Raw genomic sequence first — 13,614 nt, 5'->3', positions numbered from 1 at the left:
CAATGTATCAAGATAGAAGAGAGAAACAGAAAGAAAAGAAATCCCACAGACAACATATACAACAAAAGTAGGTGACAGCATATCCCCATGAGTCCCCAACTACAAGCAGGTGAGGACAAGCCATCAAGAGCGAAAAACTGGAAAGGTATTAGTGTTTGTATGGGTCATGGCAGTGCAAAGAAAAAATGAGGACATTTGAAACTCGTAAAAGAGTAATTTCAAAAACACCCAACAGGTGTTTACTGGAAAACACGGAGGTCAATTTCAGAACAGAAGCTGATACTGAAAATGTTTGACCAATCCAGTAATAACGAATACAACCAGTTCCTGGTAAGGTATGAAGTGGGTGGGGCAGGATGGCACCTGTGATATTCAAAACTAAACAGCCAGGACTCCCTTATAGGTCAGGGATCCACACTGAAAAGAAACTACTAGGAGTGGAATCAAAATTTAACAGAAAAAGGAAAACAAAGATGAAGTAAAGAGAAGGTCCAGAAAAAAAACAGGGAGGGGAATAGACTCAGGAAATTTCAGAAATCAAGCTTCTATGAACAAATAACAGAATATGGAGCTCTGTGAACTTGAAAAACTACTCTGATGCAAGGATCCTTCTGAAAGTTCAGGGAAATTAGCCAGGCATGGTGGCCCATCCTTTAAAGTCAAGGCATATACACCCTGTAGTCCCAGCTACTCTGGTGGCTGAGGCAGGAGAATTGCTTGAGCCCAGGAGTTCCAGGCTGCAATGAGCCATGATCATGTCACTGTATTCTAGCCTGGGTGACAAAGCAAGACTGTCTCTCAAAAACAAAAACAAAAAAAGTTTGGGTAAACAAATTTCACATACAAATGAGTAACATAAAAATAATGTGGCCAACTCCCAAGCAAAGTTACTGAAAACCAAAAAGAACAAGGACTGATTGATATTCCTATAGACAAAAAAAGTCTGAGGGACATGTCCACAGAACAGTTTGAAACTGTAACAATCTATATAAAAACAGGCTAAACAATATTAAGAAAATGAAACAATACATAAAGGATATCAAGTTTGAATGAGACAAACTCAGAAATGAAGTGATTGCACTCGGAAAACAATTAATTAGAAACAGAAGAATAATTATATCAGAAATAAAACTAATTTAAAAGGAACATGCCTTCATAAAAAGAAGGTGAAAAGGAGGGAACTTTAAAAAATGAAAAGGAAAGGAAGAAATAAAACTGATTCAAGAGAAAGGGACAAATATTGAAGACAGGTAAAAAAAATTTCAATATACAAATTTAGTCCCTGAAGAAAACAAATACAAAGAAACAGAAAAAAAAAAAAAAAACACTAAAACTGTATTTGTAAAAATGTCTGGAATTAAAAAAAAGAAGTTTCATATTAAATGTAACACCCCATATCTGCGAATATGAACCTCCAGAACAACCAAAACCAAGGCATAGCCTAGTACAATTACTAGGTGTTTATATATATATATATTCCACTTGCAGCAAAGCCAAAACAGCCAGTGACTTACTTGCAAAAGAAAATGAGACTACAATCAGATTTTTCAAGAGCAACACCCCAGGCAAAAATGGAGTAACATATTTAAATACTCAAGGACAGATAATGTAAGCCAAAGCTTTTATATCCAGCAAAGCTGATCTCCAAATATAAAGGGCACCAAAAACAAACAACAACAATTTAAAAAAAGAAAAAACTGCTGTCAACCTGCAAAAACTCATGGAATAGACTTCTAGATAGGATGAAATAAACAGATTAATCCTCCCACCATAGATGACAAAACTGAATCAAATATAAGGCAACTCTCTTCAGACATTAATCAACAGACAGCACAAAACTATAATCCTTAGGGGAGAGAAACTCACAAAGTGAGCCCCAGAATTGACCTGGATCTTTGTTTAAGGAAATTTATCAATTCTCTATTGTAGTTCAGTGAGTTGGAGTCCTAGCTAAGCACAGTGGTCCTGATGAGATTACAATGCATGGATCAGAATTCAAAGTAGGTGAATTGGCTGGAATCCTTAGGGTAGGACACCAGAAAGTAGAGAGAGGCACAAAGAAGATACCCAGAATTCTAACCAGTGAAATAGGGCAAGACACAGAAATAAAAGGCTTACAGATAGGAAATGAAGTTGTTAGCATGTCATGGTTTGCAGATAACACTCAAGGATCTTCCAAAGCAATTAGATTTAGTAAGTTAATTTAGCAAAGTTGCATAATACAAGGTCAATATATGCAAATCAATTACATGTTTCTAGACTAGCAACAATATTTGGAAAATGCAATTTAAAACAATACCACTTACAATAGCTTTGAAATAAATTTAACAAGAGTTCTCAGTTCTGTATACTGAATACTACAAAACAATGCAAAGACCCCGATAAATTAAAGATCTACATTTAAAAAAAGATATATCATATCCATGAATTAGAAGACCCAAAATTGTTAAAATTTCCTTTTTATAAATGAATAAACTGATTATAAACCTTATATAGAAATGCAAAGAAACCAGTCAAAATAGTCTTGAAAAAGGAAGAACAAAGTTGGATAAGTTAAACTACCTGTTTTTAATACTTATTACAAAGTTGTATTAATCAAGTCAATATAGTATTAGAATAAAGATAAACATACAGATAAATAGAACAAAATAAATTCCAGAAAATACCCATAATTTATTTTTTACAAAGGCTATTGTAATTCAATGGGAGATTGGATCATCTTTTCAATAAATGTTTCTGTAAAAACTGTGTATCAATCTGGAGAAAAAATAAATCTTGATCTCTAATTTACATTGTATATAAAAATTAATTCAAAATGGATCACTAACCTAAACCTAAAAGCTAAAAACTATAAAACTTTTAGAAAAAGCATAGGAGAAAATCCGCACCATTTTGGAAGAATGCAAAGATTTCTCAGTATATACACTCAAAACAACAACCATAGAAGAGAAAAAAGTGAACAAATATATTTGACAAAGAACTTGTACTGGAATATACAAAGAATCTTTACAACCTAGGAATGGGAAGATAAGAACTAAATGTAAACATTCTATAAAAGTCTCACAAAAGGAGCTGTATGAACTACAAATACTCTACAAAGATGCTCAACATTATTAATCAGGAAAATGCCAACTAGAACCATAATGAGAGACATGCATTAGATTGATGAAAATTGTACACGTGCATTAGATTGATGAAAACTGTAAAGACAGAGCATACGAAGTATTAACAAGGATGTGGAGCACCCAGACTTTTATACAATTCTGGCTGCAGATAAAACAGTGTAATGACTTTGAAGAATACACTGGAAGTTTCTTATAAAGTTAAATATGCAGTTACCATATGACCCAGAAATTCTATTCCTAGGTATTTACCTAAGCAAAATGGAAATTTTTGGCAGCCAGAATATTGTATGGTGAAGTTAATAGCAGTGTTACTGTTAAAATCTCAGAAATAGCCAACATCTAGAAACACAAATATCTATCAAAAGATGAATAGATCAACAAATTGTAATATATGCCTACAATAGAATGCTACACAGCAATATTTATACACACAACTTTCAAAAATGTTATCCTACACCAAAGAAACCAGAACCAAATGAGTACATACCACACGATTCCATGTCTATGAAACTCTAGAATAGACTAATCTAGTGACGTTAGCTTAGAACGGGAATCAGCGTTGGCTTGGAATGGGGATGGGTAACTGACTAAGAAGGTGGACAAGGGACTATATTTTGATGATGGAACTGTCAAGTATCTTGACAGTATATCTGATACAAAGATGAATACATTTAACAAATCTCATCCAAAAGCATACTTAAAATGGATGCCTTTTATGATATGTACATTAAACCTCAACAAAGTTGATCTAAAAGCACACTAAGAAAAGATGACAAAAAAAGTAGTACATACCATATTATTTATATGTGTTCTAGAGCTGGTAAAACTAATCTATAGTGGCAGAAATCTTATCAATGGTTATTTGGGGAAGAGGAAATGAGGAATCGAAGGAGCACTTGAGAAGTTTCTAGGGTGACATAAAAGATCTACTCATGATTTGGATGGTGATGATGCAATATATATATTTGTCAAAACCTACAAAAGTGAATTCTTAATGTTTGCATTTTAAATAAAGTATACTTCAGAAAAAGATGATTTTTAAAAAGCATTAGGAACTATTGATCCCATGAGCCCATTCTGAAGAATGTGATAGAGAACATGCTTCACATAACCAAAACATCTGAAGTGCACTATCCAATACGGCAGGAATCTCCACCATGCCCATCCCCCACTCTGGCCACAGACTGGTACCAAGAGCCACCCTATGGGTCAGTGGCTACTATATTGAACAGCATAGGTACAGAACATTTCCATCGCTGCAGAAAGTTCCATTAGATAATGCTGGTCTAAAGAAATGTTGAAATAAAAATTGCTAGTAAGCATTAAATATACATTTATTGATAGAACTAAGAGTGAGATAAAGAAGGGAATATGGTAATTACCCTTATATATACTTAGTCATTGTCATTATCGTTCACTGAATATGCACATTATATATGCAACATTTTAAACAATTCTACATGATTAAAAAAACATGCTGAGTAAAAGCAGCTGACCAAAGAAGTAGTACATGCCATATTACTTACATGATACTGTCATACTGGAGTGGTAGTATTAGTGTTGTTACTGACACTGTTGTTGTATACTGAAGGATAAGAAAGAATGTAATTGACTGACTGTAGAAAGTCTGATGCAATTATCCCCTATGCTCCTGACAACAAGAAAGGAAGGAAAGAGTTACAATACAGACAAGACCAAATAAAAAGGTCCATAGTCCTGAATATGAATCAAAAATAACAAAATGAACTCATATTCCCCATTCAGGAGGCTTAGAAACAATGACCAACCCAGTAGCAGTAGGCATTACTAACTCTCAGATTTGGATCTTAAAATACCATTTCCCACTAAAAGAAACCAGGGCTTCTTAAATGTCTGATTCCAGGACTGGGGCAAGAATTATGCAAGATGAGACTGAAATATGTTGTCAGACCAGCACTAAGAAACTTATCTGCCACTAAGAAATAGCCGCCATGGTGGCTCACACCTGTAATCCCAGCACTTTGGGAGGCTGAGGCGGGTGGATCACCTGAGGTTAGGCGTTTGAGACCAGCCTGGCCAACATGGCGAAACCCCGTCTCTACTAAAAATACAAAAATTAGCCGGGCTTGATGGCATGTGCCTGTAATCCCAGCTGCTTGGGAAGCTGAGGCAGGAGAATGGCTTGAACCTGGAAGGTGGAGGTTGCAGTGAGCCGAGATCGGCCTGGGTGGCAGAGAGAGATTCCCTCTCCAAAAAAAAAAGAAACTTATCAGGACTACTGAGAGCATGTCAAATTGATGAGTTGCTCCCTGGCCAATTTGAACTTTCAACACTGTGATAATTAAAATGGATTGAAAACCATCAAAATATATTTAAATCCATTAGTTTAAATCTCTGCATGTAGGTACTTGTGTGTGATCTATTGGCTGTGAGCCCTATTCTGATGCAGTGTTTTCATCAGAGCATGTATGTGTGTAAGGTGATGACTTCCCCTGGGCATCTTGTTAAAAGATAATGATTCAGAAAGTCTCAGGTGGAGTCTGAGAATCTGCATTTGCAACTAGCTCCCAGGTGTCACTCTAAGCTGCATCTATGATCCACCCATTTAGCATCAAAGGTCTACATCTAAACACTAAACACGTGACCTACATAGAGGGACAGGAAGGAGGAAGGCAGGTAAAAGATATGACTGAACATTCTAATTCTAGTCTTTATATTTTTGAGAGGGAACCCTGATTATGTGAGCGGTGGCTCACACTTGTATTCCCAGTACTTTAGGAGGCTGAGGCGGGCAGATCACGAGGTCAGGAGATCAAGACCATCCTGGCTAACATGGTAAAGCACTGTGTCTACTAAAAATACAAAAAAAAATTAGTAGGGCATGGTGGCACACACCTGTAGTCCCAGCTACTTGGGAGGCTGAGGCAGGAGAATCGCTGGAACCCAGAAGGCGGAGGTTGCAATTAGAAAGTACTTAGAAGACAAAACCACTGATTATGCTTAGATTTAGGTGGCATTTGGCTGAACCTGATGAAACGAGGTAGAGTCATCTTTAAGAAAACCAGAGGGCCGGGCACAGTGGCTCACAGACGCCATACATAAAATGTCCTGTACACACAATGGATAACAGATCTAAAATGCATAACTGAAGAGTGTATGGGGGGAGGAGGAAGGAAGAGGACAAAGAACTGTAATACTACACACATAACTGAGAAGTTTACATAGTGGCAGTATATATGGTGTGTAATCAGGGCGTAGAGATAGAGGCAGATAAAGCCAACTAGTTTTAGCCTGTCACTGACCAGACACAGAGTAGCCACAGAAAGGAGGTTATCACCTTCCCAGAGAGATAATCTCTATCTCTCCTGTGCTCTGACGGTCTTGGGTACCGTATAGCTTTTGTGATGTTGAGCTACAATTGTCTTTTTATGTGTCTGTCTTCCCCAACTGTCTTGAGAGATCTATGACCTAAAGTCAATGTCTTATTCATTTCTCCCTGGGTCTTAATCTCTTCATCTGTAAAATGGAGGTAAATTCTTGAAAGGGTTTGAAACAATACATTAAAATTTTACATCACGGTGAGTGGCATTTAACAGGCAACCAATAATGGTAGCTATTACTTATAGGTTTTCTAACCTCCAGTTTCTAGCCTCTGAAATCTACTCCGGGTACATTACCCAACCAAAACTACTCTCTCATTAGTGTCCTAGTGTCTGACAAAATGAAATGATGCATCAACTCCCAAACCTAGAATTCTGCCTGGGAGCTCCTTACTTTCCAACGACCAGGCTTGACTTAACAATGACCTACCTCATTTCCTCTCCTCTTAGAGTTAGTTGCCCCATTGCACAATGATCTTCTCGTATTTCTCTCACTAGTGAGCCCTGCCCTCATCCAGCCCCACTTCCCCTCTCTAAAGCTTGGTTCAAACACCAGCTTTTCAAGAAGCTTTGTGTGATCTCTTCCTCAGTGAAAAGTGATTTCTTTCTCTTCCAAGACCAAAGCCCAAATACCATGCTCTTGGCCATATCTTTTGAAATCCTTCCCAGGGATGGCTAAAACCTTTAGGAGAGTCTGTTCCTAAAGAATTTTACTAGATTTTTATAGTTACATTTATTATTATGTAACTCTAAGTAATAATATTTATATTTTTCTTAATAACCTCTTAGCTTACTGATATGAGGAATAGAAGCTTAAGAAAATGAGGATAGTCCTAATATAAATTTCATAAATCTAAAAGAATAGTTGAAATGAATTAATTTTGAGGACTATTTCCAATGAGGCCTTATGCCATCTGAATTCGAACACTCCTTGTTAATTTTCAACCACAGAGTGGGGGGAATACACAGCATATATATTCTATTCTAAACTGTCTGCATTTAAAAAACTTAAATTACGTATCTGTTAGTCAACTAGCCAAAGAGCTAACTGAACGAGATAACGAAGGATAAAGAAAATATAGGGCTAAGAATTCAAAGAAAAAATTCTGATTTCTTAATCTGTTCCTTTGAAAAATACTGCAGATATTTTTTTCTTTACTATCTTTCTTCCAAATAGTATTTCTTCTATCACTTCCCTGGCATTTGCAGAAAAAAAAAAAATCCATTACAGGAACTTATTTTCTGTACTTGTCAGCTGCTACCTATGCAATTCCACTATGAATGGTCCTTAACTGCCAATCTCAGCATTATTACCATGAGGCCTCCATAAACCCCATCCCATTGGTCACTCCTTAAAAATGGCACAGCTGCAAAACAATGTCAGTCATGATTCAGCCCCAATTTTCCCTGTCAACAGCCTTGTTCAACTTCCCAGATATTCCTACTTTTTGCCAAGTCCATTTTGTAAATGAAATCTGCCTTTTGAAAATCACCATATGAATATGTCAACAGGTCATGAAATATTTTCATTACAAATCTTAAAGAAAAACTTAGCTCTAAAGAAACAGTTTGAAAAATGTCTATTTCATTAAGTGCAAGTGTGAAGTCTTGATGGAAAACATTTATTTTGGCAACTTTTTATTATGTTGGTGGCCCCAAAGTATCCTGAGCAGACTATCTTTGTGGGAGGTGAAACTGGGGGATTCTGGAGCAAATGAAAAATTCTCTACTAGGAGCTTTCGGACCACAAGTATTGGGGAAAGACTGGGAAAATCCAAACTGCAAACGCCAGGCACAAGAGCTTATTCCTGTATCACTGGAGTCATTTCTCAATTATCCACATCAAGAAAAAAAGAAGCAGTGGTATGGACCAAAGACAGAAGATAATCCCCAAAATAATTCATGTTTGACTTTGAAGCAAATACATGTATATGTGTACACACATTTCCCTCATTCAACTGTATTGCTGAAGTCATTTTCTCTGCCTGATACTTTCTACTCATCCTTTATGACCCAATAAAAATGTCACTTCCTTTGTGAAGCCTTCCTCACATTCCCAGAGAGATAATCTCTATCTCTCCTATACTCTGACAGTCTTAGGTACCTTATAGCTTTTGTGATGTTGAGCTACAATTGTCTTTTTGTGTGTCTGTCTTCCCCAACTGTCTTGAAAGATCCATGACCTAAACTGAATGTCTTATTCATTTCATTTTCCCCAGAGCCAAGCCCCAAGTACAGACAATCCCAAGCAAACATTTTTTGAATGATTATGTTTTCAGGTAATCCCAAGCTGCTTGGGGATGTAGTATCCCCCAGATGTATCTACAGATGAACAAAAATATCAGATGAAATATCAAATTAGAATTAGAAACTGATACAGACCATTCCCAAAGAGTGTAATCAAGAGAGAAGTTCATGAGATTCCTTAAAATTAAAAGCTTGTTTTGGATCTTTGTGATTTCCTTGCAGCCTCTGTAGCATTCACTGATCATACCACTCACTCCCTCACAATACCCATGCTGCTCTGTTTTCTTGTTCATCATTTTAGGCACAAGGACTCTCTTGCTACTAGATGGACAGGACCGTGCTATAATAATTATAATGTTCCTTTACTTTTTTATAGCACACTGTGCTCATCAATTACCCATAGCCACATTACTCTGTAAGTTCATTGTGATGGCTATCCCTATTTTCATGTGAGAAAACTAAGAATCCAAAAAAATGAAGTGACATGGATAAAGATCCACAGCTAAATGTAAAAGCTGACATCAGGACCCAAATGTCACTGACTCTAATGTCTTAGTGTACTAGACACTGTGTGATGATGCTACAGCTTATTCTCCATAGTACAAGGAAGGTCCTGATTTACAGAGAGAAAACCCCAAGATGAGGGAAATTAAATGGCACATTCAGAGATCTCAGAAGGGCACAGCCAGAGGCCAGGGTGAAATCCAAGGCTCTATATAGGTTTATTAATTCAAAGACTTGCCTCCTTGATGTTCCTTTTTTTAATAAAATATGAATAATTTGTTATCATGACACTTCAGCAAGACCCTTTCCAAAAAATAACACTAACAAAGAGGAGACACCATATAAATAAGATATAATATAATCAAAAATAAGACACCATATAAACTTTATGTAGGCAACTTTGCTTAAAGTGAAAAATTTTGTCAGTGATATCAAGAACAAAAAACAAACAAAAAACAGTACCGTGGGGCTAATGGTTGACAACCAATTTATATCCAATAATTGGCTGATTAGATGTTAGGTACGTACACACACACACACACACACACACACACACACACTACTTATTTAACTAAAGATTCTTTCAAGTTGGAGAGAAAAGCTTAATGCAGAAGGTGCCATCGAGGAGAACCTGGAAAAGCAAGTGAGAGAGAAGCTACACGAAGGGCGTTCCAAGTGTACACAGCCCAGAAGAAGAAGGGTCACGTGGTTATGAGGAACAAGAAAACCATCAGAAAACAGGAAGAAAAACCCCAGGGGGAGGAAGGAGAGAAGGCAGAGATAAAGTTGGAAAGGGTGTGAAATGTCAAGCAGGAATGGGAATAATTTTACAGGTTATTTTTATTGTGTTTAAAGATACATATAATTTACCATTTTAAACCATTTTTAAGTGTACGGTTCTCTAGTATTAAGTATATTCATACTGTTGTAACCATTGCCACCATGCAGCTCCAGAACTTTTTCATATTCCCCAACTGAAACTGTACCTATTAAATGCTAACCCTCTATTTCCCATCTCCTCCAAGCCTCTGGCAACTGCCACTCTATTTTCTGTCTCCGAATTTTACTACTCTGGGTACCTCATACAAATGGAAACATCCAGTATTTATCCTTTGGTGACTGAATTATTTAACTTAGCATAAGGTCTTCAAGGTTCATCCATGTTGCAGCATGAGTCAGAATTTCCTTTTTAAGGCTGAATAATATTCTATTGAGTGTATATACCCTATTTTGTTTATTCATTGGTCTATCAGTGGACGTGAGATGCTTTCATGTTTTGGCTATTGTGAATAATGCTGCTATGAACATTCATTTATAAATATCTATTTGAGTCCCTGCTTTCAATTGTTTTGTGTTTATACCTAGGAGTAGAATCCTGAATGACATGGTAGTTCTATATTTAATTTTTTGAGGAAGTGGCATACTTTTTTTTTGCAATGGAGCTGCAACCTTTTACATTCCTACCAGCAATTTCTTCACATTCTTGCCAATACTTATTTTCTTTTTCTTTTTTATAATAGACACCCTATGGGTGTGTTAACAAGTAATTTTTAATGACCAAGCATTTAAACTGAAAATGAAAGTGCTAACAAATGGTAAAACACTGTAACAACTTCTTCACTGTATTTTACCAAATTTAATATAAATAATTACCAACCTTAACCTAAATTATAGTAAGAAAAGTCTAACCTGAGCTCTACTCTTTTAACAGATCTACCCTTTTAACATATTTTTAAGCACACCTCTCAATATTGTTAACTATAGGCAGGATGTTATACAACAGATCTTTAGAGCTTATCACCTTGCGTGACTGAAAATACATTCTCTTAATAAGCAATTCCCAATTTCCCCTCTCTCTAGACCCTGAAACCACCATTATACTCTCTGCTTCCATGAGTTTGACTATTTTACAAGTGGAATCATGCCATATTTGTCATTCTGTGACTGGCTTATTTCATAGCATAATGTTCTCAAGGTTCATCCATATTTTTTCTTTTTTTATTATACTTTAAGTTCTGGGATACATGTGCAGAATATTCAGGTTTGTTACATGTGTATACACATGCCATGGTGGTTTGCTGCACCCATCAACCCATCATCTACATTAGGTATTTCTCCTAATGCTATCCCTCCCCTAGCTCCCTACCCCACAACAGGCCCCAGTATGTGATGTTCCCCTCCCTGTGTCCATGTGTTCTCATTGTTCAACTCATTGTTCTCACTCACTCTTATGAGTGAGAATATGCAGTGTTTGGTTTTCTGTTCTTGTGTTATTTTGCTGAGAACGATGGTTTCCAGCTTCATCCATGTCCCTGCAAAGGACATAAGGTCATCCTTTTTTATGGCTGCATAGTATTCCATGGTGTATATGTGCCACTTTTCTTTATCCAGTCTATCATTTATGAGGCCAGCATCATCCTGATACCAAAACCTGGCAGAGTCACAAATTTTTTGTTTTGTTTTGTTTTTTGAGACAGAGTTTCACTTCTGTCACCCAGGCTGGACTGCAATGGCGTGATCTTGGCTAGTGAGCCTGGGCAACCTCTGCCTCCTGGGTTCATTTTCTTCCTTTTAAAGAATGAATAATATCCCACTGTGTATATACACCACATTTTGTTTACCCATTCATCTGTTGATAGACATTTAGGTTGTTTCCATATCTTGTCTATTATAACTAGTCCTGCAGTGAACATGGGGATACTAACGTCTCCTTGAGCTCCTGATTTGCAATCTTTCAGATAAATACCCAGAAGTAGGATTGTTAGATCATATGGGAGTTCTATGTGTAATTTTTTGAGGAACCACCTTTCTGTTTTCCACAGTGGCTGCTCCATTTTACATTCCTATCAACATTGTACTAAGGTTCCAATTTCTCCACAAACTTACCAACATTGTTGTCTTTCACTTTTATAACAGTCATCCTAAATAGGTATGAGGTCCTATCTCATTGTGGATTATAGTGTTCATCTGCATTTCCCTGATGATTACTGATATTGAGCATCTTTTCATATACATGTTGATCATTTGTATGTATTCTTTGAAGAAATGTCTATTCAAGTTCCTATCTCATTTTTAATTGGGTTATTAGTCTCTTTGCTATTGAGTTGTAGAAGTTTAACTCCTTATCAAATATATAATTTGTGTACATGTTTTCTACCATTCCTTAAGTTGCATTTTCTCCATGTTGATTGTTTCCTTTGCTGTGTAAAAGCTCTTCAGTGTGATATGGTGTGACTTGTCTAATTTTGTTTTTGCTGTCTATGCATTTAGTATGTTGTCCATGAAGTCACTGACAAAACTAATGTTATAAAGACTTTCCCTTATGTTTTCTTCTACAATTTTTTCAGTTTCCAGTCTTATATTTAAGTATTTAATCTATTTAAAGTTGATTTTTATATATGAAGATAGGGATACAATTTCATTTTTTTTGTATATAAATATCCACTTTTTCCAATGCCATTTGTTGAAGAGACTATCCTTTCCCCATTGTGTGTTTTTGGCACTATTATCAAAGATCAGTTGACCCTGTATGTGTGTATTTCTAGGCTCTCTATTCTGTTCCATTGGTCTATATGTCTGTCCTTATGCAAGTACATAGAGTTTTAATTACTATAGCTTTGTAATATATCTTGAGATCACGAAGTATGGTACCTCCAGGGCTGATTGTTTAATATAAGTTAAAGGGCCCAAAGATATCAGGTGTGGACAAATTGTTGCTTATTAAAATTCCTGAGATAGGCAACCGCCTTCTATTTCATCCAAAAGATAGATAAGTGACCAATACTATTTGTATGTTCTGCAACTTTTAATTGCAAAAGACCAAGAACCTTAGCAGTTGCAATACAACGTTGCAATACAACGCTGATACAAATTGCTTAGTTTCTTCTACTTAAAGGAGACATTTTCTACTTTTTTACAGAAAAATCATAAAATATTATCAAAAAGTACTTAAATATCCATTATTTCACCTATTCCAAAATAACCACTGTTGAATTATGATAATAACTTTCTATATCCTAAACTCAAACATGTCTACTAATAGAAAACTTTAAATTTTCTGTTATAAAATGCAAATCCAAAATTACATAGTCACATGGCTCTAGAGCTATTAATAAGAAAGTATATTTTATGCAGAGATTTATCTGTAAAAAATTAAAAATTATGAGAACTTAGGCCAATTTGTAGAACTTAACCACTTTCATATATTCTCACTTTAAGTGACCTAGGAGAATTCCTCATTGAAAACTAGCTAAATACATGTATATTTCCAAACTATAGTTCATCAATTATTGTACAAACTTAATTGCTTTAAAAATGAACAGTTTGTTTTCCTCCATAAAATACGCTCATTGCTAAATACATTTTGTTTAAATTTTCCA

The 13,614-nt window shown here is 35.9% G+C and overlaps 1 protein-coding gene across 1 annotated transcript in view; it reads right to left on the bottom strand.

The window, feature by feature from the left end:
- ADAMTSL1 (ADAMTS like 1) overlaps window positions 1-13,614 on the bottom strand; it is a 979,130-nt gene that overhangs the window by 789,653 nt on the left and 175,863 nt on the right. The window lies entirely within an intron of this gene.

Source organism: Trachypithecus francoisi, unplaced genomic scaffold, assembly GCF_009764315.1.
Source record: "Trachypithecus francoisi isolate TF-2019V2 unplaced genomic scaffold, Tfra_2.0 Lachesis_group16, whole genome shotgun sequence".
Classification (NCBI taxonomy): domain Eukaryota; kingdom Metazoa; phylum Chordata; class Mammalia; order Primates; family Cercopithecidae; genus Trachypithecus; species Trachypithecus francoisi.
This window is presented reverse-complemented; position numbering and strand designations above follow the sequence as displayed.